This window comes from Heterodontus francisci, unplaced genomic scaffold (assembly GCF_036365525.1).
Source record: "Heterodontus francisci isolate sHetFra1 unplaced genomic scaffold, sHetFra1.hap1 HAP1_SCAFFOLD_63, whole genome shotgun sequence".
Classification (NCBI taxonomy): domain Eukaryota; kingdom Metazoa; phylum Chordata; class Chondrichthyes; order Heterodontiformes; family Heterodontidae; genus Heterodontus; species Heterodontus francisci.
Window position 1 is genome coordinate 5,454,994 of NW_027142037.1, and position 24,240 is coordinate 5,479,233.

Below are 24,240 nucleotides of genomic sequence, written 5' to 3' on the forward strand. Positions count from 1 at the left end.
ACATGCCATTTCCGTGCTCCCTCCAATACTGCCATCTCCCTGCTCCCTCCAATACTGCCAGCTCCCTGCTCCCACCGATACTGACAGGTCTCTGTACTCCCCAATACTGCCAGCTCCCGGCTCCCTCCAATACTGCCAGCTCCCTGCTCCCACCAATACTTCCATATCCCTGCTCCCTCCAATACTGCCAGCTCCGAGCTCCCTCCAAGAATGCCAACTGCGTGCTCCCTGCTCCCTCCAATACTGCGAGCACCCTGCTCCCTCCAATACTGCCATCTCCCTGCTCCCTCCAAAACTGCCATTTCCGTGCTCCCTCCAATACTGCCAGCTCCCTGCTCCCACCAGTACTTCCATATCCCTGCTCCCTCCAATACTGCCAGCTCCGAGCTCCCTCCAATAATGCCATCTCCATGCCCCCTCCAATATTGCCAGCTCCCTGCTCCCATCGATACTGACAGATCTCTGTACTCCCCAATGCAGGTAGCTCCCTGCACCCTCCAATACTGCCATATCTCAGCACTTCCCAAGGCTGCCAGATGCCTGCTTCCTCCAATACTGCCAGAACCCTACTCTCTCCAACACGGCCAGAGCTCTGTACTCCCCAATACTGCCAGCGACCTGCACCCCGCAATACTGCCAGATCTCTGAACTCCCCAAGGCTGCCAGCTCCCTGCTTCCTCCAATACTGCCAGAGCCCTGCTACCTCCAACACTGCCAGAGCTCTGTACACTCCAATATTGCCAGATCTCTGCACTCCCCAAGGCTTCCAGATCCCAGCTCCCTTCTATACTGTCAGGTCGCTACACCCTCTTATACAGCCTGCTCCCTGCTCCCTCCAGTACAGCCAGATCTCTGTACTCCCCAATACTGTCAGCTGCCTGCCCCCTCTAATAATGCCAACTGCGTGCTCCCTGCTCCCTCCAATACTGTTAGCTCCCTGCACCATCCAATACTGCCAGATCTCTGTACTCTCCGATACTCGCCAGCTCCCTGCGCCCTCCAATACTGCCAGCTCCCTGCGCGCCCTCCAATACTGCCAAATCTCTGCACTACCCAATATTGCAAGCTCCCTGCTGACTCCAATACTGCCAGGTCTCAATACTCCCCAATACTGCCAGCTCCCTGCTCCCTCCAATACTGCCAGCTCCCTCCTCCCTCCAATACTGCCATATCAATGCTGCCTCCAATAATGCCAGCTCCCTGCTGCCTCCAATAATACCAGCTCCCTGCTCCCTCCAATACCGCCAGCTCCCTCCTCCCTCCAATACTGCCATATCCCTGCTCCCTCCAATAATGCCAGCTCCCTGCTCCCTCCAATACTGCCAGATATCTGTGCTCCCCAATACTGCCAGCACCTTGCTCACTCCAAGACTGCCGGATCTCTGTACTCACCAATCCTGCCAGCTCCCTGCTCCCTCCAATACTGACAGCTCCCTGCTCCCTCCAAAACTCCCAGATCTCTGAACTCCCCAAGGCTGCCAGCTCTCTGCTTCCTCCAATACTGCCAGAACCCTGCTACCTCCAACACTGCCAGAGCTCTGTACACTCCAATATTGCCAGATCTCTGCACTCCCCAAGGCTGCCAGATCCCTGCTCCCTCCTATACTGTCAGGTCGCTACATCCTCTTCACTGCCTGCTCCCTGCTCCCTCCAGTACAGCCAGATCTCTGTACTCCCCAATACTGTCAGCTGCCTGCCCCCTCTAATAATGCCAACTGCGTGCTCCCTGCTCCCTCCAATACTGTTAGCTCCCTGCTCCATCCAATCCTGCCAGATCTCTGTACTCTCCGATACTCGCCAGCTCCCTGCGCCCTCCAATACTGCCAGCTCCCTGCGCGCCCTCCAATACTGCCAAATCTCTGCACTACCCAATATTGCAAGCTTCCTGCTCACTCCAATACTGCCAGGTCTCTATACTCCCCAATACTGCCAGCTCCCTGCTCCCTCCAATACTGCCAGCTCCCTCCTCCCTCCAATACTGCCATATCCCTGCTGCCTCCAATAATGCCAGCTCCCTGCTGCCTCCAATAATGCCAGCTCCCTGCTCCCTCCAATACCGCCAGCTCCCTCCTCCCTCCAATACTGTCATATCCCTGCTCCCTCCAATAATACCAGCTCCCTGCTCCCTCCAATACTGCCAGATATCTGTGCTCCCCAATACTGCCAGCACCTTGCCCACTCCAATACTGCCGGATCTCTGTACTCACCAATACTGCCAGCTCCCTGCTCCCTCCAATACTGACAGCTCCCTGCTCCCTCCAAAACTGCCAGATCTCTGGACTCACAACTACTGCCAGCTCCCTGCTCCCTCCAATACTGACAGCTCCCTGCTCCCTCCAAAATGGCCAGATCTCTGAACTCCCCAAGGCTGCCAGCTCCCTGCTTCCTCCAATACTGCCAGAACCCTGCTACCTCCAACACTGCCAGAGCTCTGTACACTCCAATATTGCCAGATCTCTGCACTCCCCAAGGCTGCCAGATCCCTGCTCCCTCCTATACTGTCAGGTCGCTACACCCTCTTATCCTGCCTGCTCCCTGCTCCCTCCAGGACAGCCAGATCTCTGTACTCCCCAATACTGTCAGCTGCCTGCCCCCTCTAATAATGCCAACTGCGTGCTCCCTGCTCCCTCCAATACTGTTAGCTCCCTGCACCATCCAATACTGCCAGATCTCTGTACTCTCCGATACTCGCCAGCTCCCTGCGCCCTCCAATACTGCCATCTCCCTGCGCGCCCTCCAATACTGCCAAATCTCTGCACTACCCAATATTGCAAGCTCCCTGCTCACTCCAATACTGCCAGGTCTCTATACTCCCCAATACTGCCAGCTCCCTGCTCCCTCCAATACTGCCAGCTCCCTCCTCCCTCCAATACTGCCATATCCCTGCTGCTTCCAATAATGCCAGCTCCCTGCTGCCTCCAATAATGCCGACTCCCTGCTCCCTCCAATACCGCCAGCTCCCTCCTCCCTCCAATACTGCCATATCCCTGCTCCCTCCAATAATGCCAGCTCCCTGCTCCCTCCAATACTGCAAGATATCTGTGCCCCCCAATACTGCCAGCACATTGCTCACTCCAATACTGCCGGATCTCTGTACGCACCAATACTGCCAGCTCCCTGCTCACTCCAATACTGACAGCTCCCTGCTCCCTCCAAAACTGCCTGCTCCCTGCTCACTCCAATACTGCCGGATCTCTCCTCCCTCCAATACTGCCATATACCTGCTCCCTCCAATAAGGCCATCTCCCTGCTCACTCCAATACTGCCAGAACTCGGTACTCCCCAATACTGCCAGATCTCTGTACTCCCCAATACAGGGAGCTCCCTGCACCCTACAATACTGCCAGAACTCTGTACTCCCCAATCCAGGGAGCTCCCTGCTCCCTGCAAAACTGCCAGATCTCTGTACTCCCCAATTCTGCCAAGTCCCTGCTCCCGCCAATACTACCAGATACCTGTACTCTCCAATACTGCCAGCTCCCTGCTCCCTCCAATACTTCCTGGTCTCTGTACTGCCCAATACTGCCAGCTCCCTGCTCCCTCCAACAATGCCCACTGCGTGCTCCCTCCAATACTGCCAGATCTCTGTACTCCCCAATTCTGCCAGCTCCTTGCTCCCTCCAATACTACCAGATATCTGTACTCAAAAACTGCCAGCTCCCTGCTCCCTCCAATACTTCCTGGTCTCTGTACTGCCCAATACTGCCAGCTCCCTGCTCCCTCCAACAATGCCCACTGCGTGCTCCCTCCAATACTGCCGGATCTCTGTACTCACCAATACTGCCAGCTCCCTGCTCCCTCCAATACTGACAGCTCCCTGCTTCCTCCAAAACTGCCAGATCTCTGAACTCCCCAAGGCTGCCAGCTCCCTGCTTCCTCCAATACTGCCAGAACCCTGCTACCTCCAACACTGCCAGAGCTCTGTACACTCCAATATTGCCAGATCTCTGCACTCTCCAAGGCTGCCAGATCCCTGCTCCCTCCAATACCGACAGCTCCCTGCTCCCTCCAAAACTGTCAGATATCTGAACTCCCCAAGGCTGCCAGCTCCCTGCTTCCTCAAATACTGCCAGAACCCTGCTACCTCCAACACTGCCAGAGCTCTGTACACTCCAATATTGCCAGATCTCTGCACTCCCCAAGGCTGCCAGATCCCTGCTCCCTCCTATACTGTCAGGTCGCTGCACCCTCTTATCCTGCCTGCTCCCTGCTCCCTCCAGTACAGCCAGATCTCTGTACTCCCCAATACTGTCAGCTGCCTGCCCCCTCTAATAATGCCAACTGCGTGCTCCCTGCTCCCTCCAATACTGTTAGCTCCCTGCTCCATCCAATACTGCCAGACCTCTGTACTCTCCGATACTCGCCAGCTCCCTGCGCCCTCCAATACTGCCAGCTCCCTGCGCGCCCTCCAATACTGCCAAATCTCTACACTACCCAATATTGCAAGCCTCCTGCTCACTCCAATACTGCCAGGTCTCTATACTCCCCAATACTGCCAGCTCCCTGCTCCCTGCTCCCTCCAATACTGCCAGCTCCCTCCTCCCTCCAATACTGCCATATCCCTGCTGCCTCCAGTAATGCCAGCTCGCTGCTGCCTCCAATAATGCCAGCTCCCTTCTCCCTCCAATACCGCCAGCTCCCTCCTCCCTCCAATACTGCCATATCCCTGCTCCCTCCAATAATGCCAGCTCCCTGCTCCCTCCAATACTGCCAGATATCTGTGCCCCCCAATACTGCCAGCACCTTGCTCACTCCAATACTGCCGGATCTCTGTACTCACCAATACTGCCAGCTCCCTGCTCCCTCCAATACTGACAGCTCCCTGCTCCCTCCAAAACTGCCTGCTCCCTGCTCACTCCAATACTGCCGGATCTCTCCTCCCTCCAATACTGCCATATCCCTGCTCCCTCCAATAATGCCATCTCCCTGCTCACTCCAATACTGCCAGATCTCTGTGCTCCCCAATACTGCCAGCTCCCAGCTCCCTCCAATACTGCCAGAACTCGGTACTCCCCAATACTGCCAGATCTCTGTACTCCCCAATACAGGGAGCTCCCTGCACCCTACAATACTGCCTGAACTCTGTACTCCCCAATTCTGCCAAGTCCCTGCTCCCGCCAATACTACCAGATACCTGTACTCTCCAATACTGCCAGCTCCCTGCTCCCTCCAATACTTCCTGGTCTCTGTACTGCCCAATACTGCCAGCTCCCTGCTCCCTCCAACAATGCCCACTGCGTGCTCCCTCCAATACTGCCAGATCTCTGTACTCCCCAATTCTGCCAGCTCCTTGCTCCCTCCAATACTACCAGATATCTGTACTCTCCAAAACTGCCAGCTCCCTGCTCCCTCCAATACTTCCTGGTCTCTGTGCTCCCCAATACTGCCAGCTCCCTGCTCCATCCAACAATGCCCACTGTGTGCTCCCTCCAATACTGCCAGATCTCTGAACTCCCCAATTCTGCCAGTTCTCTGCTCCCTACAATATTGCCAGATCTCTGTCCTCCCCAAGGCTGCCAGCTCCCTGCTCCATCCAATAATGCCCACTGTGTGCTCCCTCCAATACTGCCAGAACTCTGTCCTCACCAATACTGCCAGCTACCCGCTCCCCACAATACTGCCAGATCTCTGTACTCCCCAAGGCTGCCAGCTCCCTGCTCCCTCCAATACTGCCAGATCTCTGTACTCCCCAATATTGCCAGCTCCCTGCTCACTTCAATACTGCCAGATCTCTGTACTCCCCAATATTGCCAGCTCCCTGCTCACTCCAATACTGCCAGATCTCTGTACTCCCCAAACTGCCAGCTCCCTGCTCCCCCCAACACTGCCAGCCACCTGCTCCCTGCAATATTGCCGGATTTCTGTACTCACCAAAACTGCCAGTTCCCTGCTCACTGCAATACTGGAGCTCTCTGCTCCATCCAATACTGCCAGCTCACTGTTCCCTCCAATACTGCCAGATTACTGCTCCCTCCAATAATGCCAGATCCCTGCTCCCCCCAATACTGCCAGCTCCCTGCTCCCCGCATTACTGCCAGATCTCTGTACTCCCCAAAAGTGACAGCCCCCTGCTCCCACCAATACTGCCAGATCTCTGTACACCCCAATACTGCCAGCTCCCTGCACCCTCCAATACAGCAAGATCTCTGTACTCCCCAATAATGCCAGCTCCATGCTCCCCCCAACACTGCCAGCCACCTGCTCCCTGCAATATTGCCGGATCTCTGTACTCACCAAAACTGCCAGTTCCCTGCTCACTGCAATACTGGAGCTCTCTGCTCCATCCAATACTGCCAGCTCACTGCTCCCACCAATACTGCCAGATCCCTGCTCCCTCCAATGCTGCCAGATCCCTGCTCCCTCCAATACTGCCAGATCGCTTCTCCCTCCAATACAGCCAGATCTCTGGAATCTCCAATACTGCCAGCTCACTCCTCCCTCCAATACTGGAGCTCTCTGCTCCCTCCAATACTGCCAGCTCACTACTCCCTCCAATACTGCCAGATCCCTGCTCCCTCCAATACTGCCATCTCCCTTCTCCCTCCAATACAGCCAGATCTCTGTACTCTCCAATACTGCCAGCTCCCTCCTCCCTCCAATACTGGAGCTCTCTGCTCCCTCCAATACTACCAGTTCCCTGCTCCCTACCATACTGACATATCTCAGTTCTCCCAATACTGCCAGATCCCTGCTCCCTCCAATACTGCCAGATCCTTGTTCCCTCCAATACTGCCAGATCTCTGTACTCCCTAATACTACCAGCTCACGGCTCCCTCCAATACTGCCAGATCCCTGCTGCCTCCAATACTGCCAGATCCCTGCTCCCCGCGAGACTGCCAGATTTCTGTTCACCCTGCAATACAGCCAGCTCACTGCTCCCTCCAATACTGCCAGATTTCTGTACTCCCGAATACTGCCAGCTCCCTGCTCCCTCCAATACTGCCAGATCTCTGCTCTCCCAATACAGCCAGCTCCCTGCTCCCTCCAATACTGCCAGATCTCTGTACTCCCCAATACTGCAGCTCCCTCCTCACTCCAATACTGCCAGCTCCATGCTCCCTCGTAAACTGCCAGCTCCCTGCTCCCTCCAATACTGCCAGCTCACTTCTCCCTCCAATACTGCCTGATCTTCTTACTCCCCAATATTGCCTGCTCCCTGCTTGCTCCAATATTTCCAGATCTCTGTACTCCCCAATGCTGCCAGCTCCGTGCTCCCTCAAATACTGCGAGATCTCTGCACTCCCCAATAATGCCAGCTCCCTGGACACTCCAATAATGCCACATCTCTGTATTCTCCAGTACTGCCAGCTCGCTGCTCCCTCCAATACTGGAGCTCACTGCTCCCTCCAACACTGCCAGCTCCCTGCTCCCTCCAATATTGTCAGGTCGCTGTACTCCGCAATACTGCCAGCTCTCTGATCCCACCAATAATGCCAGGTCTCTGTACTCCCCAACGCTGCCAGCTCCCTGCTCCCTCCAATACTGCCAGCTCCCTGCTTCGTCCAATATTGCCAGGTCTCTGTACTCCGCAATGCTACCAGCTCCCTGCTCCATCAAATACTGCCAGCTCCCTGCTCCCTCCAATAATGCCAGGTCTCTGTACTCCCCAATACTGCCAGCACCCTGCTCCCTCCAATACTGCCAGCTCCCTGCTCCCTCCACTACTGTCAGCTCGCTGCTCGCTCCAATACTGCCAGGTCTCTGTACTGCCCAATACTGCCAGCTCCCTGCTCCATCAAATACTGCCAGCTCCCTGCTCCCTCCAATACTGTCAGCGCACTCCTCCCTCCAATACTGTCAGCTCACTCCTCCCTCCAATACTGCCAGTTCCCTGCTCCTTCCAATACTGCCAGCTCCCTGCTCCCTCCAATACTGCCAGCTCCCTGCTCCCTCCAATACTGTCAGCTCACTCCGCCCTCCAATACGGCCAGCTCCCTCCTCCCTCCAATACTGTCAGCTCACTTCTCCCTCAAATACTGCCAGATCACTGCTCCCTCCAATATTGCCAATCTCTGTACTCCGCTAAAATGCCAGCTCCCTGCTGGCTCAAATATTGCCACATCTCTGCACTCCCCAATACTACCAGCTCCCTGCTCGCTCCAATACTGCCAGCTCACGTCTCCCTCCAATACTGGAGGTCACTGCTCCCTCCAATACTGCCAGCTCACTTCTCCATCCAATACTGCCAATCTCTGTACTCCCCAATACTGCCAGCTCCCTGCTTGCTCCAATACTGGAGCTCACTGCTCCCTCCAATACTGCCAGCTCACTTCTCCCTCCAATACTGGAGGTCACGTCTACCTCCAATACTGGCAGCTCACTTCTCCCTCTAATACTGCCAATCTCTGTACTCCCCAAAACTGCCAGCTCCCTGCCCCATCCAATACTGCCAGATCTCTTTTCTCCCAATACTGCCAGCTCCCTGCTCCCTCCAATAGTACCAGTTTTCTGCACCCTCCAGTACTGCCAGTTCCCTGCACACTCCAATACTACCAGTTCCCTGCACCTTCCAATAATGCCAGCTCCCTCCCATACTGCCAGCTTCCTGCTCCCCCCAATGCTGCCAGCTCCCTGCTCCCCCCAATACTGCCATCTCCATGTTCCATCCAATACTACTCGTTCCCTGCACCCTCCTATACTGCCGGTTCCCTGCTCCCTACAATACTGCCAGATCTCTTTACTCCCAATACTGCCAGCTCCCTGCTCCCTCCAATACTGCCAGATCTCTGTACTCCCCAATACTGCCAGCTCCCTGCTCCCTCCAATACTGCCAGATCTCTGTACTCCGGAATACTGCCAGCTCCCTGCCCCCTCCAATACTGCCATCTCCCTGCTCCCTCCAATAGTGTCAGCTCCCTGCCCCCTCCAATACTGCCAGCTCCCAGGTCCCTCCAAAACTGCCAGCTGCCCGCTCCCTCCAATACTGCCAACCTCCTGCGCCCTCCAGTACTACCAGCTCCCAGCACCCTCCAATGCTGCCATCTCCCTCCTCCTTCCAATAGTGACAACTCCCTGCTCCCTCCAATAATGCAAGATCTCTGTACTCCTCAATACTGCCAGTTCCCTGCTCCCTACCATACTGACATATCTCAGTTCTCCCAATACTGCCAGCTCCCTGCTCCCTCCAACACTACGACTCCATTCTCCCTCCAATACATCCAGATTTCTGGACTCCGCAACACTGCCAGCTCGCTGCTCCCTCCAGTAATGCCAGCTCCCTGCTCCCTCCAACACTACGACCCAATGCTCCATCCAATACTGCCAGCTCCCTGCTCCCTCCAATACAGCCAGATTTCTGGACTCCGCAATACTGCCAGCTCCCTGCTCCCTCCAATAATGCCAGCTCCCTGCTGCCCACAACACTACCTGCTCCCTGCTCCATCCAATACTGCCAAATCCCAGCTCCATCCAATACTGCCAGCTCCCTGCTCCCTCCAACACTGCCAGCTCCCTGCTCCCTTCAACACTACCTGCTCTCTGCTCCCTCCAATACTGACAGCTCCCTACTGCCTCCAATAATGCCAGATCCCTGCTCCATCAAATACTGCCAGATCTCTCTACTCCCCAATACTGCCAGCTCCCTGCTCCCTCCAATACTGCCAGATCTCTGTACTCCCCAATACTGCCAACTCACTGCAGCCTCCAATACTGCCAGCTTCCGGTTCGCTCAAATACTGCCAACTCCCACCCCATTCCAATACTGCCAGCTCATGCTACCTCGAATACTGCCAGATCTCTGTACACCCCGATACTGCCAGCTTCCTGCGCCCGGCAATGCTGGCAGCTCCATGTTCCATCCAATACTGCACACTCGCTGCACCGTTCAATACTGCCTTCACCCTGCATCTTCCAATACTACTCGTTCCCTGCACCCTGCAATACTGCCAGTTCCCTGCTCCCTACAATACTGCCAGATCTCTTTACTACCAATACTGCCAGTTCCCTGCTCCCTCCCACACTGTCAGATCTCTGTACTCCCCAATACTGCCAGCTCCCTGCTCCCTCCAATACTGCCAGATCTCTGTACTCCCCAATACTGCCAGCTCCATGCTCCCTCCAATACTGCCAGATCTAATGCTGCCCCACAATCTAAGGCAGCCCCTCAAACTAAGTTAGCCCCTCAAACTAATGCAGCCACTCAATCAAAGGCAGACTCTCAAACTACTGCAGCCACTCAATCAAAGGCAGCCCCTCATTTAAGCCCACCCCTCAAATTAATGCAGCCGCTCAAACTAAGGCAGCCTCTCAAACTAAGGCAGCCTCTCACATTAAGGCAGCCTCTCAAAGTAAGGCAGACCCTCAAATTAAGGGAGCGCCTCAACCAAAGGCAGCCCCTCAAACTAATGCAGCCGCTCAACTTGAGGCAGCCCCTCAAACCCAGGCAGCCTCTCAACCTAAGGCAGACTCTCAAACTAAGGCAGCCTGTCAAACTGAGGCAGCCTCTAAAAGTAAGGCAGACCCTCAAACTAAGGCAGCCGCTCAAACTAAGGCAGACTCTCCAATTAAGGCAGACCCTCAAACTAAGGCAGCCCCTCAAACTAAGGCAGCCGCTCAAACGAAGACAGCCCCCAAACTAAGGCAGCCTCTCAAACTAAGGCAGCCCCTCAAACTAAGGCAGCCTCTCAAGCTAAGGCACCCCCTCAAACTAATGCAGCCCCTCAATCTAAGGCAGCCCCTCAATCTAAGGCAGCCCCTCAAACTAAGACAGCCCCTCAAACTAAGACAGCCCCTCAAACTAAGACAGCCCCTCTAACTAATGCAGCCCCTCAATCAAAGGCCACTCCTCAAACTAAGGCAGCCCCTCAAACTAAGGCAGCCGTTCAAACTAAGGCAGGCCCTTAAAGTAAGGCAGCCCCTCAAACTAAGAAAGGGCCTCAACCAAAGGCAGCCCCTCAAACTAATGCAGCCGCTCAAACTCAGGCAGCCTCTCAAACTAAGGCAGCCTGTCAAACTAAGGAAGCCTCTCAAATTAAAGCAGACCCTCAAACTAAGACAGCCTCTCAAACTAAGGCAGTCTCTCAAACTCAAGCAGCCTCTCAAACTAAGGCAGCCTCTCACATTAAAGCTGCCTCTCAAAGTAAGGCAGACCCTCAAATTAAGGGAGCGCCTCAACCAATGGCAGCCCCTCAAACTAATGCAGCCGCTCAACTTGAGGCAGCCCCTCATACCCAGGCAGCCTCTCAACCTAAGGCAGACTCTCAAACTAAGGCAGCCTGTCAAACTGAGGCAGCCTCTAAAAGTAAGGCAGACCCTCAAACTAAGGCAGCCGCTCAAACTAAGGCAGCCGCTCAAACTAAGGCAGACTCTTAAACTAAGGCAGACCCTCAAACTAAGGCAGACCCTCAAACTAAGGCAGCCCCTCAAACTAAGGCAGCCGCTCAAACGAAGACAGCCCCCAAACTAAGGCAGCCTCTCAAACTAAGGCAGCCCCTCAAACTAAGGCAGCCTCTCAAGCTAAGGCACCCCCTCAAACTAATGCAGCCCCTCAATCTAAGGCAGCCCCTCAATCTAAGGCAGCCCCTCAAACTAAGGCAGCCCCTCAAACTAAGGCAGCCGTTCAAACTAAGGCAGGCCCTTAAAGTAAGGCAGCCCCTCAAACTAAGGAAGGGCCTCAACCAAAGGCAGCCCCTCAAACTAATGCAGCCGCTCAAACTCAGGCAGCCTCTCAAACTAAGGCAGCCTGTCAAACTAAGGACGCCTCTCAAAGTAAAGCAGACCCTCAAACTAAGGCAGCCTCTCAAACTAAGGCAGTCTCTCAAACTAAGGCAGCCCCTCAAACTAAGGCAGCCCCTCAAACTAAGGCAGCCCCTCAAACTAAGTTAGCCCCTCAAACTAATGCAGCCACTCAATCAAAAGCAGACTCTCAAACCACTGCAGCCACTCAATCAAAGGCAGCCCCTCAAACTAAGCCCACCCCTCAAATTAATGCAGCCGCTCAAACTAAGGCAGCCCCTCAAACTCAAGCTGCCTCTCAAACTAAGGCAGCCTCTCACATTAAGGCAGCCTCTCAAAGTAAGGCAGACCCTCAAATTAAGGGAGTGCCTCAACCAAAGTAAGCCCCTCAAACTAATGCAGCCGCTCAACTTGAGGCAGCCCCTCAAACCCAGGCAGCATCTCAAACTAAGGCAGACTCTCAAACTAAGGCAGTCTGTCAAACTGAGGCAGCCTCTAAAAGTAAGGCAGACCCTCAAACTAAGGCAGCCGCTCAAACTAAGGCAGCCGCTCAAACTAAGGCAGCCTCTCAAATTAAGGCAGACCCTCAAACTAAGGCAGCCCCTCAAACTAAGGCAGCCACTCAAACGAAGACTGCCCCCAAACTAAGGCAGCCTCTCAAACTAAGGCAGCCCCTCAAACGAAGACAGCCCCCAAACTAAGGCACCCCCTCAAACTAATGCAGCCCCTCAATCTAAGGCAGCCCCTCAAACGAAGACAGCCCCTCAAACGAAGACAGCCCCTCAAACTAATGCAGCCCCTCAATCCTAGGCCAATCCAGAAACTAAGGCAGCCCCTCAAACTAAGGCAGCCTCTCAAACTAATGCTGCCCCTTAAAGTAAGGCAGCCCCTCAAACTAAGGAAGGGCCTCAACCAAAGGCAGCCCCTCAAACTAATGCAGCCGCTCAAACTCAGGCAGCCTCTCAAACTAAGGCAGCCTGTCAAACTAAGGCAGCCTCTCAAAGTATGGCAGACCCTCAAACTAAGGCAGCCTCTCAAACTAAGGCAGTCTCTCAAACTAAGGCAGCCCCTCAAACTAAGGCAGCCCCTCAAACTAAGGCAGCCGCTCAAACTAATGCAGCCCCTCAAACTAAGGCAGCCGCTCAAATTAATGCAGCCCCTCAATCTAAGGCAGCCCCTCAACTAAGGCAGCCGCTCAAACTAAAGCAGCCCATCAAACTAATGCAAACCCTCAATCTAAGGCAGCCCCTCAAACTAAGGCAGCCCCACAAACAAATGCAGCCCCTCAATCTAAGGCAGCCCTTCAAACTAAGTCAGCCCCTCAAGCTAATGCAGCCACTCAATCAAAGGCAGACTCTCAAACTAATGCAGCCACTCAATCAAAGGCTGAACCTCAAACTAAGCCTATCCCTCAAACTAATGCAGCCGCTCAAACTCAGGCAGCCCCTCAAACTCAGGCAACCTCTCAAACTAAGACAGCCTCTCAAACTAAGGCAGCCTGTCAAAGTAAGGCAGCCTCTCAAAGTAAGGCAGACCCTCAAATTAAGGGAGCACCTCAACCAAAGGCAGCCCCTCAAACTAATGCAGCCGCTCAAATTTAGGCAGCCCCTCAAACTCAAGCAGGCTCTCAAACTAAGGCAGCCTGTCAAACTGAGGCAGCCTCTAAAAGTAAGGCAGACCCTCAAACTAAGGCAGCCGCTCAAACTAAGGCAGCCGCTCAAACTAAGGCAGATTCTCAAACTAAGGCAGCCGCTCAAACTAAAGCAGCCGCTCAAACTAAGGCAGCCGCTCAAACTAAGGCAGTCTCTCAAATTAAGGCAGACCCTCAAACTAAGGTAGCACCTCAAATTAAGGAAGCCGCTCAAACTAAGGCAGACTCTCAAACTAAGGGAGACGCTCAAACTAAGGCAGCCGCTCAAACTAAGGCAGCCGCTCAAACTAAGGCAGCCTCTCAAATTGAGGCAGCCCCTCAAACTAAGGTAGCCCCTCAAAATAAGACTGCCGCTCAAACTAATGCAGCCCCTCAAACTAAGGCAGCTGCTCAAATTAAGGCAGCCCCTCAAACTATGGCAGACTCTCAAACTAAGGCAGCCCCTCAAACATAGGCAGCCTCTCAAACTAAGGCAGCCCCTCAAACTAATGCAGAACTCAATCTAATGCAGCCCCTCAAACTAAGGCATCCCCTCAAACTAATGCAGCCCCTCAAACTAATGCAGCCCCTCAAACTGATGCAGCCCCTCAGTATAAGGCAGCCCCTCAAACTAAGGCAGCCCCTCAAACTAAGGCAGACGCTCAAACTAATGTAGCCACTCAACCAAAGGCAGCACCTCAAACTAATGCAGCCGCTCAAACTAAGGCAGCCTCTCAAACTGAGGCAGCCCCTCAAACTAAGGCAGACTCTCAAACTGACGCTGCCCCTTAAAGTAAGGCAGCCCAACAAACTAAGTGAGCGCCTCAACCAAAGGCAGCCCCTCAAACTAATGCAGCCGCTCAAACTAAACTGCCCCTCAAACTGAGAGAGCCGATCAAACTAATGCAGCCCAGCCTAAGGCAGCCCCTCAAACTAAAGCAGCCTCTCAAACAAAGGCAGCCCCTCAAACTAAGGCAGCCCCTCAAACTAAGGCAGACTCTCAAACTAATGCAGAACTCAATCCAAGGCAGACCCTCAAACTAGGGCAGCCCCTCAAAATAATGCAGCCCCTCAAACTAATGCAGCACCTCAAACTAATGCAGCCCCTCAATCTAATGCAGTCGCTCAAACTCAGGCAGCCTCTCAAACTAAGGCAGCCTGTCAAACTAAGGCAGCCTCTCAAAGTATGGCAGACCCTCAAACTAAGGCAGACTCTCAAACTAAGGCAGCCTGTCAAACTGAGGCAGCCTCTAAAAGTAAGGCAGACCCTCAAACTAAGGCAGTCGCTCAAACTAAGGCAGCCGCTCAAACTAAGGCAGACTCTCAAATTAAGGCAGACCCTCAAACTAAGGCAGCCCCTCAAACTAAGGCAGTCGCTCAAACGAAGACAGCCCCCAAACTAAGGCAGCCTCTCAAACTAAGGCAGCCCCTCAAACTAAGGCAGCCTCTCAAGCTAAGGCACCCCCTCAAACTAATGCAGCCCCTCAATCTAAGGCAGCCCCTCAATCTAAGGCAGCCCCTCAAACTAAGACAGCCCCTCTAACTAATGCAGCCCCTCAATCAAAGGCCACTCCTCAAACTAAGGCAGCCCCTCAAACTAAGGCAGCCGTTCAAACTAAGGCAGGCCCTTAAAGTAAGGCAGCCCCTCAAACTAAGGAAGGGCCTCAACCAAAGGCAGCCCCTCAAACTAATGCAGCCGCTCAAACTCAGGCAGCCTCTCAAACTAAGGCAGCCTGTCAAACTAAGGAAGCCTCTCAAAGTAAAGCAGACCCTCAAACTAAGGCAGCCTCTCAAACTAAGGCAGTCTCTCAATCTAAGGCAGCCCCTCAAACTAAGGCAGCCCCTCAAACTAAGGCAGCCCCTCAAACTAAGTTAGCCCCTCAAACTAATGCAGCCACTCAATCAAAAGCAGACTCTCAAACCACTGCAGCCACTCAATCAAAGGCAGCCCCTCAAACTAAGCCCACCCCTCAAATTAATGCAGCCGCTCAAACTAAGGCAGCCCCTCAAACTCAAGCTGCCTCTCAAACTAAGGCAGCCTCTCACATTAAGGCAGCCTCTCAAAGTAAGGCAGACCCTCAAATTAAGGGAGTGCCTCAACCAAAGTAAGCCCCTCAAACTAATGCAGCCGCTCAACTTGAGGCAGCCCCTCAAACCCAGGCAGCATCTCAAACTAAGGCAGACTCTCAAACTAAGGCAGTCTGTCAAACTGAGGCAGCCTCTAAAAGTAAGGCAGACCCTCAAACTAAGGCAGCCGCTCAAATTAAGGCAGCCGCTCAAACTAAGGCAGCCTCTCAAATTAAGGCAGACCCTCAAACTAAGGCAGCCCCTCAAACTAAGGCAGCCACTCAAACGAAGACAGCCCCCAAACTAAGGCAGCCTCTCAAACTAAGGCAGCCCCTCAAACGAAGACAGCCCCCAACTAAGGCAGCCCCTCAAACTAATGCAGCCCCTCAATCTAAGGCAGCCCCTCAAACGAAGACAGCCCCTCAAACGAAGACAGCCCCTCAAACGAAGACAGCCCCTCAATCCTAGGCCAATCCAGAAACTAAGGCAGCCCCTCAAACAAAGGCAGCCTCTCAAACTAATGCTGCCCCTTAAAGTAAGGCAGCCCCTCAAAGTAAGGAAGGGCCTCAACCAAAGGCAGCCCCTCAAACTAATGCAGCCGCTCAAACTCAGGCAGCCTCTCAAACTAAGGCAGCCTGTCAAACTAAGGCAGCCCCTCAAACTAAGGCAGCCGCTCAAACTAATGCAGCCCCTCAAACTAAGGCAGCCGCTCAAACTAATGCAGCCCCTCAATCTAAGGCAGCCCCTCAACTAAGGCAGCCGCTCAAACTAAAGCAGCCCATCAAACTAATGCAACCCCTCAATCTAAGGCAGCCCCTCAAACTAAGGCAGCCCCACAAACAAATGCAGCCCCTCAATCTAAGGCAGCCCCTCAAACTAAGTCAGCCCCTCAAACTAATGCAGCCACTCAATCAAAGGCAGACTCTCAAACTAATGCAGCCACTCAATCAAAGGCTGAACCTCAAACTAAGCCTATCCCTCAAACTAATGCAGCCGCTCAAACTCAGGCAGCCCCTCAAACTCAGGCAGCCTCTCAAACTAAGACAGCCTCTCAAACTAAGGCAGCCTGTCAAACTAAGGCAGCCTCTCAAAGTAAGGCAGACCCTCAAATTAAGGGAGCGCCTCAACCAAAGGCAGCCCCTCAAACTAATGCAGCCGCTCAAATTTAGGCAGCCCCTCAAACTCAAGCAGGCTCTCAAACTAAGGCAGCCTCTCAAACTAAGGCAGCCTGTCAAACTGAGGCAGCCTCTAAAAGTAAGGCAGACCCTCAAACTAAGGCAGCCGCTCAAACTAAGGCAGCCGCTCAAACTAAGGCAGATTCTCAAACTAAGGCAGCCGCTCAAACTAAAGCAGCCGCTCAAATTAAGGCAGACCCTCAAACTAAGGTAGCACCTCAAACTAAGGAAGCCGCTCAAACTAAGGCAGACTCTCAAACTAAGGGAGACGCTCAAACTAAGGCAGCCGCTCAAACTAAGGCAGCCGCTCAAACTAAGGCAGCCGCTCAAACTAAGGCAGCCTCTCAAATTGAGGCAGCCCCTCAAACTAAGGTAGCCCCTCAAAATAAGACTGCCGCTCAAACTAATGCAGCCCCTCAAACTAAGGCAGCCGCTCAAATTAAGGCAGCCCCTCAAACTATGGCAGACTCTCAAACTAAGGCAGCCCCTCAAACATAGGCAGCCTCTCAAACTAAGGCAGCCCCTCAAACTAATGCAGAACTCAATCTAATGCAGCCCCTCAAACTAAGGCATCCCCTCAAACTAATGCAGCCCCTCAAACTAATGCAGCCCCTCAAACTGATGCAGCCCCTCAATATAAGGCAGCCCCTCAAACTAAGGCAGCCCATCAAACTAAGGCAGACGCTCAAACTAATGTAGCCACTCAACCAAAGGCAGCACCTCAAACTAATGCAGCCGCTCAAACTAAGGCAGCCTCTCAAACTGAGGCAGCCCCTCAAACTAAGGCAGACTCTCAAACTGACGCTGCCCCTTAAAGTAAGGCAGCCCAACAAACTAAGTGAGCGCCTCAACCAAAGGCAGCCCCTCAAACTAATGCAGCCGCTCAAACTAAACTGCCCCTCAAACTGAGAGAGCCGATCAAACTAATGCAGCCCAGCCTAAGGCAGCCCCTCAAACTAAAGCAGCCTCTCAAACAAAGGCAGCCCCTCAAACTAAGGCAGCCCCTCAAACTAAGGCAGACTCTCAAACTAATGCAGAACTCACTCCAAGGCAGACCCTCAATCTAGGGCAGCCCCTCAAACTAATGCAGCCCCTCAAACTAATGCAGCACCTCAAACTAATGCAGCCCCTCAATCTAATGCAGCCGCTCAAACTCAGGCAGCCTCTCAAACTAAGGCAGCCTGTCAAACTAAGGCAGCCTCTCAAAGTATGGCAGACCCTCAATCTAAGGCAGCCTCTCAAACTAAGGCAGTCTCTCAAACTAAGGCAGCCCCTCAAACTAAGGCAGCCCCTCAAACTAAGGCAGCCCCTCAAACTAAGGCAGCCACTCAAACTAATGCAGCCCCTCAAACTAAGGCAGCCGCTCAAACTAGTGCAGCCCCTCAATCTAAGGCAGCCCCTCAACTAAGGCAGCCGCTCAAACTAAAGCAGCCCATCAAACTAATGCAACCCCTCAATCTCAGGCAGCCCCTCAAACTAAGGCAGCCCCACAAACAAATGCAGCCCCTCAATCTAAGGCCGCCCCTCAAACTAAGTCAGCCCCTCAAACTAATGCAGCCACTCAATCAAAGGCAGATTCTCAAACTAATGCAGTCACTCAATCAAAGGCTGAACCTCAAACTAAGCCTATCCCTCAAACTAATGCAGCCGCTCAAACTCAGGCAGCCCCTCAAACTCAGGCAGCCTCTCAAACTAAGGCAGCCTCTCAAAGTAAGGCAGACCCTCAAATTAAGGGAGCGTCTCAACCAAAGGCAGCCCCTCAAACTAATGCAGCCGCTCAAATTTAGGCAGCCCCTCAAACTCAAGCAGGCTCTCAAACTAAGGCAGCCTCTCAAACTAAGGCAGCCTGTCAAACTGAGGCAGCCTCTAAAAGTAAGGCAGACCCTCAAACTAAGGCAGCCGCTCAAACTAAGGCAGCCGCTCAAACTAAGGCAGATTCTCAAACTAAGGCAGCCGCTCAAACTAAAGCAGCCGCTCAAACTAAGGCAGCCGCTCAAACTAAGGCAGTCTCTCAAATTAAGGCAGACCCTCAAACTAAGGTAGCACCTCAAACTAAGGAAGCCGCTCAAACTAAGGCAGACTCTCAAACTAAGGGAGACGCTCAAACTAAGGCAGCCGCTCAAACTAAGGCAGCCGCTCAAACTAAGGCAGCCTCTCAATTTGAGGCAGCCCCTCAAACTAAGGTAGCCCCTCAAAATAAGACTGCCGCTCAAACTAATGCAGCCCCTCAAACTAAGGCAGCCGCTCATATTAAGGCAGCCCCTCAAACTATGGCTGACTCTCAAACTATGGCAGACTCTCAAACTAAGGCAGCCCCTCAAACATAGGCAGCCTCTCAAACTAAGGCAGCCCCTCAAACTAATGCAGAACTCAATCTAATGCAGCCCCTCAAACTAAGGCATCCCCTCAAACTAATGCAGCCCCTCAAACTAATGCAGCCCCTCAAACTGATGCAGCTCCTCAATATAAGGCAGCCCCTCAAACTAAGGCAGCCCCTCAAACTAAGGCAGACGCTCAAACTAATGTAGCCACTCAACCAAAGGCAGCACCTCAAACTAATGCAGCCGCTCAAACTAAGGCAGCCTCTCAAACTGAGGCAGCCCCTCAAACTAAGGCAGACTCTCAAACTGACGCTGCCCCTTAAAGTAAGGCAGCCCAACAAACTAAGTGAGCGCCTCAACCAAAGGCAGCCCCTCAAACTAATGCAGCCGCTCAAACTAAACTGCCCCTCAAACTGAGAGAGCCGATCAAACTAATGCAGAACTCAATCCAAGGCAGACCCTCAAACTAGGGCAGCCCCTCAAACTAATGCAGCCCCTCAAACTAATGCAGCACCTCAAACTAATGCAGCCCCTCAATCTAATGCAGCCCCTCAAACTAATGCAGCCACTCAATCAAAGGCAGACTCTCAAACTAATGCAGCCACTCAATCAAAGGCAGCGCCTCAAACTAAGCCAACCCCTCAAACTATGGCAGCCCCTCAAACTAAGGCAGACTCTCAAACTCATGCAGCCCCTTAAAGTAAGGCAGACCCTAAAACTAAGCCTACCCCTCAAACTAATGCAGCCGCTGAAACGAAGGCAGTCCTCAAACTCAGGCAGCCTGTCAAACTAAGGCAGCCCCTCAAACTAAGGCAGCCTGTCAAACTAAGGCAGCCTCTCATAGTAAGGCAGACACTCAAACTAAGGGAGCGCCTCAACCAAAGGCAGCCCCTCAAACTAATGCAGCCGCTCAAATTAAAGCAGCCCCTCAAACTCAGGCAGCCTCTCAACCAAAGGCAGCCCATCATACTAATGCAGCCGCTCAAACTAAGGCAGCCCCTCAAACTAAGGCAGCCACTCAAACTAATGCAGACACTCAAACTAAGGCAGCCGCTCAAACTAAGGCAGCCCCTCAAACTAATGCAGACCCTCAATCTAAGGCACCCCCTCAAACGAATGCCGCCCCTCAATCTATGGCAGCCCCTCATTCCAAGGCAGCCCCTCAAACTAATGCAGCCCCTCAAACGAAGGCAGCCCCTTAAACTAAGCCAGCCCCTCAAACTAATGCAGCCACTCAATCAAAGGCAGCCCCTCTAACTAAGCCAACACCTCAAACTAAGGCATCCCCGCAAACGAAGGCAGACTCTCAAATTAATGCAGCCACTCAATCAAAGGCAGCCCCTCAAACTAAGCCAACCACTCAAACTAAGGTAGCACCTCAAACTAAGGCAGCCACTCAAAGTACTGCAGCCCCTCAAACAAATGCAGCCCCTGTATCTAAGGCAGCCCCTTAAACTAAGGCAGCCTCTCAAACTAATGCAGCCCCACAAACCAAGATGGCCCCTCAATCTAAGGCAGCCGCTCAAACTATGGCAGCCGCTCAAACTAAGGCATCCGCTCAAACCAAGGCAGCCCCTCAAATTTAGGCAGCCGCTCAAACTCAGGCAGGCCCTCAAACTGAGATTGCCGCTCAAACTAATGCAGCCCCTCAGTTTAAGGCAGCCCCTCAAATTAAGGAAGCCGCTCAAACTAATGCAGCCCCTCAAACTAAGGCAGCCGCTCAAACTAATGCAGCCCCTCAATCTAAGGCAACCCCTCAACTAAGGCAGCCGCTCAAACTAAAGCAGCCCATCAAACTAATGCAGCCCCTCAATCTAAGGCAGTCCCTCAAACTAAGGCAGCCCCTCAAACAAATGCAGCCCCTCAAACTCAGGCAGCCTCTCAACCAAAGGCAGCCCATCAAACTAATGCAGCCGCTCAAACTAAGGCAGCCCCTCAAACTAAGGCAGCCACTCAAACTAATGCAGACACTCAAACTAAGGCAGCCGCTCAAACTAAGGCAGCCCCTCAAACTAAGGCAGACTCTCAAACTAAGGCACCCCCTCAAACGAATGCAGCCCCTCAATCTATGGCAGCCCCTCATTCCAAGGCAGCCACTCAAACTAATGCAGCCCCTCAAACGAAGGCAGCCCCTAAAACTAAGCCAGCCCCTCAAACTAATGCAGCCACTCAATCAAAGGCAGCCCCTCTAACTAAGCCAACACCTCAAACTAAGGCATCCCCGCAAACGATGGCAGACTCTCAAACTAATGCAGCCACTCAATCAAAGGCAGCCCCTCAAACTAAGCCAACCACTCAAACTAAGGTAGCACCTCAAACTGAGGCAGCCCCTCAAAGTACTGCAGCCCCTCAAACAAATGCAGCCCCTCAATCTAAGGCAGCCCCTCAAACTAAGGCAGCCCCTTAAACTAAGCCAGCCCCTCAAACTAATGCAGCCACTCAATCAAAGGCAGCCCCTCTAACTAAGCCAACACCTCAAACTAAGGCATCCGCGCAAACGAAGGCAGACTCTCAAATTAATGCAGCCACTCAATCAAAGGCAGCCCCTCAAACTAAGCCAACCACTCAAACTAAGGTAGCACCTCAAACTAAGGCAGCCCCTCAAAGTACTGCAGCCCCTCAAACAAATGCAGCCCCTCAATCTAAGGCAGCCCCTCAAACTAAGGCAGCCCCTCAAACTAATGCAGCCACTCAAACCAAGGCAGCCGCTCAATCTAAGGCAGCCGCTCAAACTATGGCAGCCGCTCAAACTAAGGCATCCGCTCACACCAAGGCAGCCCCTCAAACTTAGGCAGCCGCTCAAACTCAGGCAGGCCCTCAAACTGAGACAGCCGCTCAAACTAATGCAGCCCCTCAGTTTAAGGCAGCCCCTCAAACTCAGGCAGCCTCTCAAATTAAGGAAGCCGCTCAAACTAATGCAGCCCCTCAAACTAAGGCAGCCGCTCAAACTAAGGCAGCCCCTCAATCTAAGGCAACCCCTCAACTAAGGCAGCCGCTCAAACTAAAGCAGCCCATCAAACTAATGCAGCCCCTCAATCTAAGGCAGTCCCTCAAACTAAGGCAGCCCCTCAAACAAATGCAGCCCCTCAAACTCAGGCAGCCTCTCAACCAAAGGCAGCCCATCAAACTAATGCAGCCGCTCAAACTAAGGCAGCACATCAAACTAAGGCAGCCACTCAAACTAATGCAGACACTCAAACTAAGGCAGCCGCTCAAACTAAGGCAGCCGCTCAAACTAAGGCAGCCCCTCAAACTAAGGCAGACTCTCAAACTAAGGCACCCCCTCAAACTAATGCAGACCCTCAATCTAAGGCACCCCCTCAAACGAATGCAGCCCCTCAATCTATGGCAGCCCCTCATTCCAAGGCAGCCACTCAAACTAATGCAGCCCCTCAAACGAAGGCAGCCCCTAAAACTAAGCCAGCCCCTCAAACTAATGCAGCCACTCAATCAAAGGCAGCCCCTCTAACTAAGCCAACACCTCAAACTAAGGCATCCCCGCAAACGATGGCAGACTCTCAAACTAATGCAGCCACTCAATCAAAGGCAGCCCCTCAAACTAAGCCAACCACTCAAACTAAGGTAGCACCTCAAACTGAGGCAGCCCCTCAAAGTACTGCAGCCCCTCAAACAAATGCAGCCCCTCAATCTAAGGCAGCCCCTCAAATTAAGGCAGCCCCTCAAACTATGGCAGACTCTCAAACTATGGCAGACTCTCAAACTAAGGCAGCCCCTCAAACATAGGCAGCCTCTCAAACTAAGGCAGCCCCTCAAACTAATGCAGAACTCAATCTAATGCAGCCCCTCAAACTAAGGCATCCCCTCAAACTAATGCAGCCCCTCAAACTAATGCAGCCCCTCAAACTGATGCATCTCCTCAATATAAGGCAGCCCCTCAAACTAAGGCAGCCCCTCAAACTAAGGCAGACGCTCAAACTAATGTAGCCACTCAACCAAAGGCAGCACCTCAAACTAATGCAGCCGCTCAAACTAAGGCAGCCTCTCAAACTGAGGCAGCCCCTCAAACTAAGGCAGACTCTCAAACTGACGCTGCCCCTTAAAGTAAGGCAGCCCAACAAACTAAGTGAGCGCCTCAACCAAAGACAGCCCCTCAAACTAATGCAGCCGCTCAAACTAAACTGCCCCTCAAACTGAGAGAGCCGATCAAACTAATGCAGCCCAGCCTAAGGCAGCCCCTCAAACTAAAGCAGCCTCTCAATCAAAGGCAGCCCCTCAAACTAAGGCAGCCCCTCAAACTAAGGCATCCCCTCAAACTAAGGCAGACTCTCAAACTAATGCAGAACTCAATCCAAGGCAGACCCTCAAACTAGGGCAGCCCCTCAAACTAATGCAGCCCCTCAAACTATTGCAGCACCTCAAACTAATGCAGCCCCTCAATCTAATGCAGCCCCTCAAACTAATGCAGCCACTCAATCAAAGGCAGACTCTCAAACTAATGCAGCCACTCAATCAAAGGCAGCGCCTCAAACTAAGCCAACCCCTCAAACTATGGCAGCCCCTCAAACTAAGGCAGACTCTCAAACTCATGCAGCCCCTTAAAGTAAGGCAGCCCCTAAAACTAAGCCTACCCCTCAAACTAATGCAGCCGCTGAAACGAAGGCAGTCCTCAAACTCAGGCAGCCTCTCAAACTAAGGCAGCCCCTCAAACTAAGGCAGCCTGTCAAACTAAGGCAGCCTCTCATAGTAAGGCAGACACTCAAACTAAGGGAGCGCCTCAACCAAAGGCAGCCCCTCAAACTAATGCAGCCGCTCAAATTAAAGCAGCCCCTCAAACTCAGGCAGCCTCTCAACCAAAGGCAGCCCATCATACTAATGCAGCCGCTCAAACTAAGGCAGCCCCTCAAACTAAGGCAGCCACTCAAACTAATGCAGGCACTCAAACTAAGGCAGCCGCTCAAACTAAGGCAGCCCCTCAAACTAATGCAGACCCTCAATCTAAGGCACCCCATCAAACGAATGCAGCCCCTCAATCTATGGCAGCCCCTCATTCCAAGGCAGCCCCTCAAACTAATGCAGCCCCTCAAACGAAGGCAGCCCCTTAAACTAAGCCAGCCCCTCAAACTAATGCAGCCACTCAATCAAAGGCAGCCCCTCTAACTAAGCCAACACCTCAAACTAAGGCATCCCCGCAAACGAAGGCAGACTCTCAAATTAATGCAGCCACTCAATCAAAGGCAGCCCCTCAAACTAAGCCAACCACTCAAACTAAGGTAGCACCTCAAACTAAGGCAGCCACTCAAAGTACTGCAGCCCCTCAAACAAATGCAGCCCCTGTATCTAAGGCAGCCCCTTAAACTAAGGCAGCCTCTCAAACTAATGCAGCCCCACAAACCAAGGCAGCCCCTCAATCTAA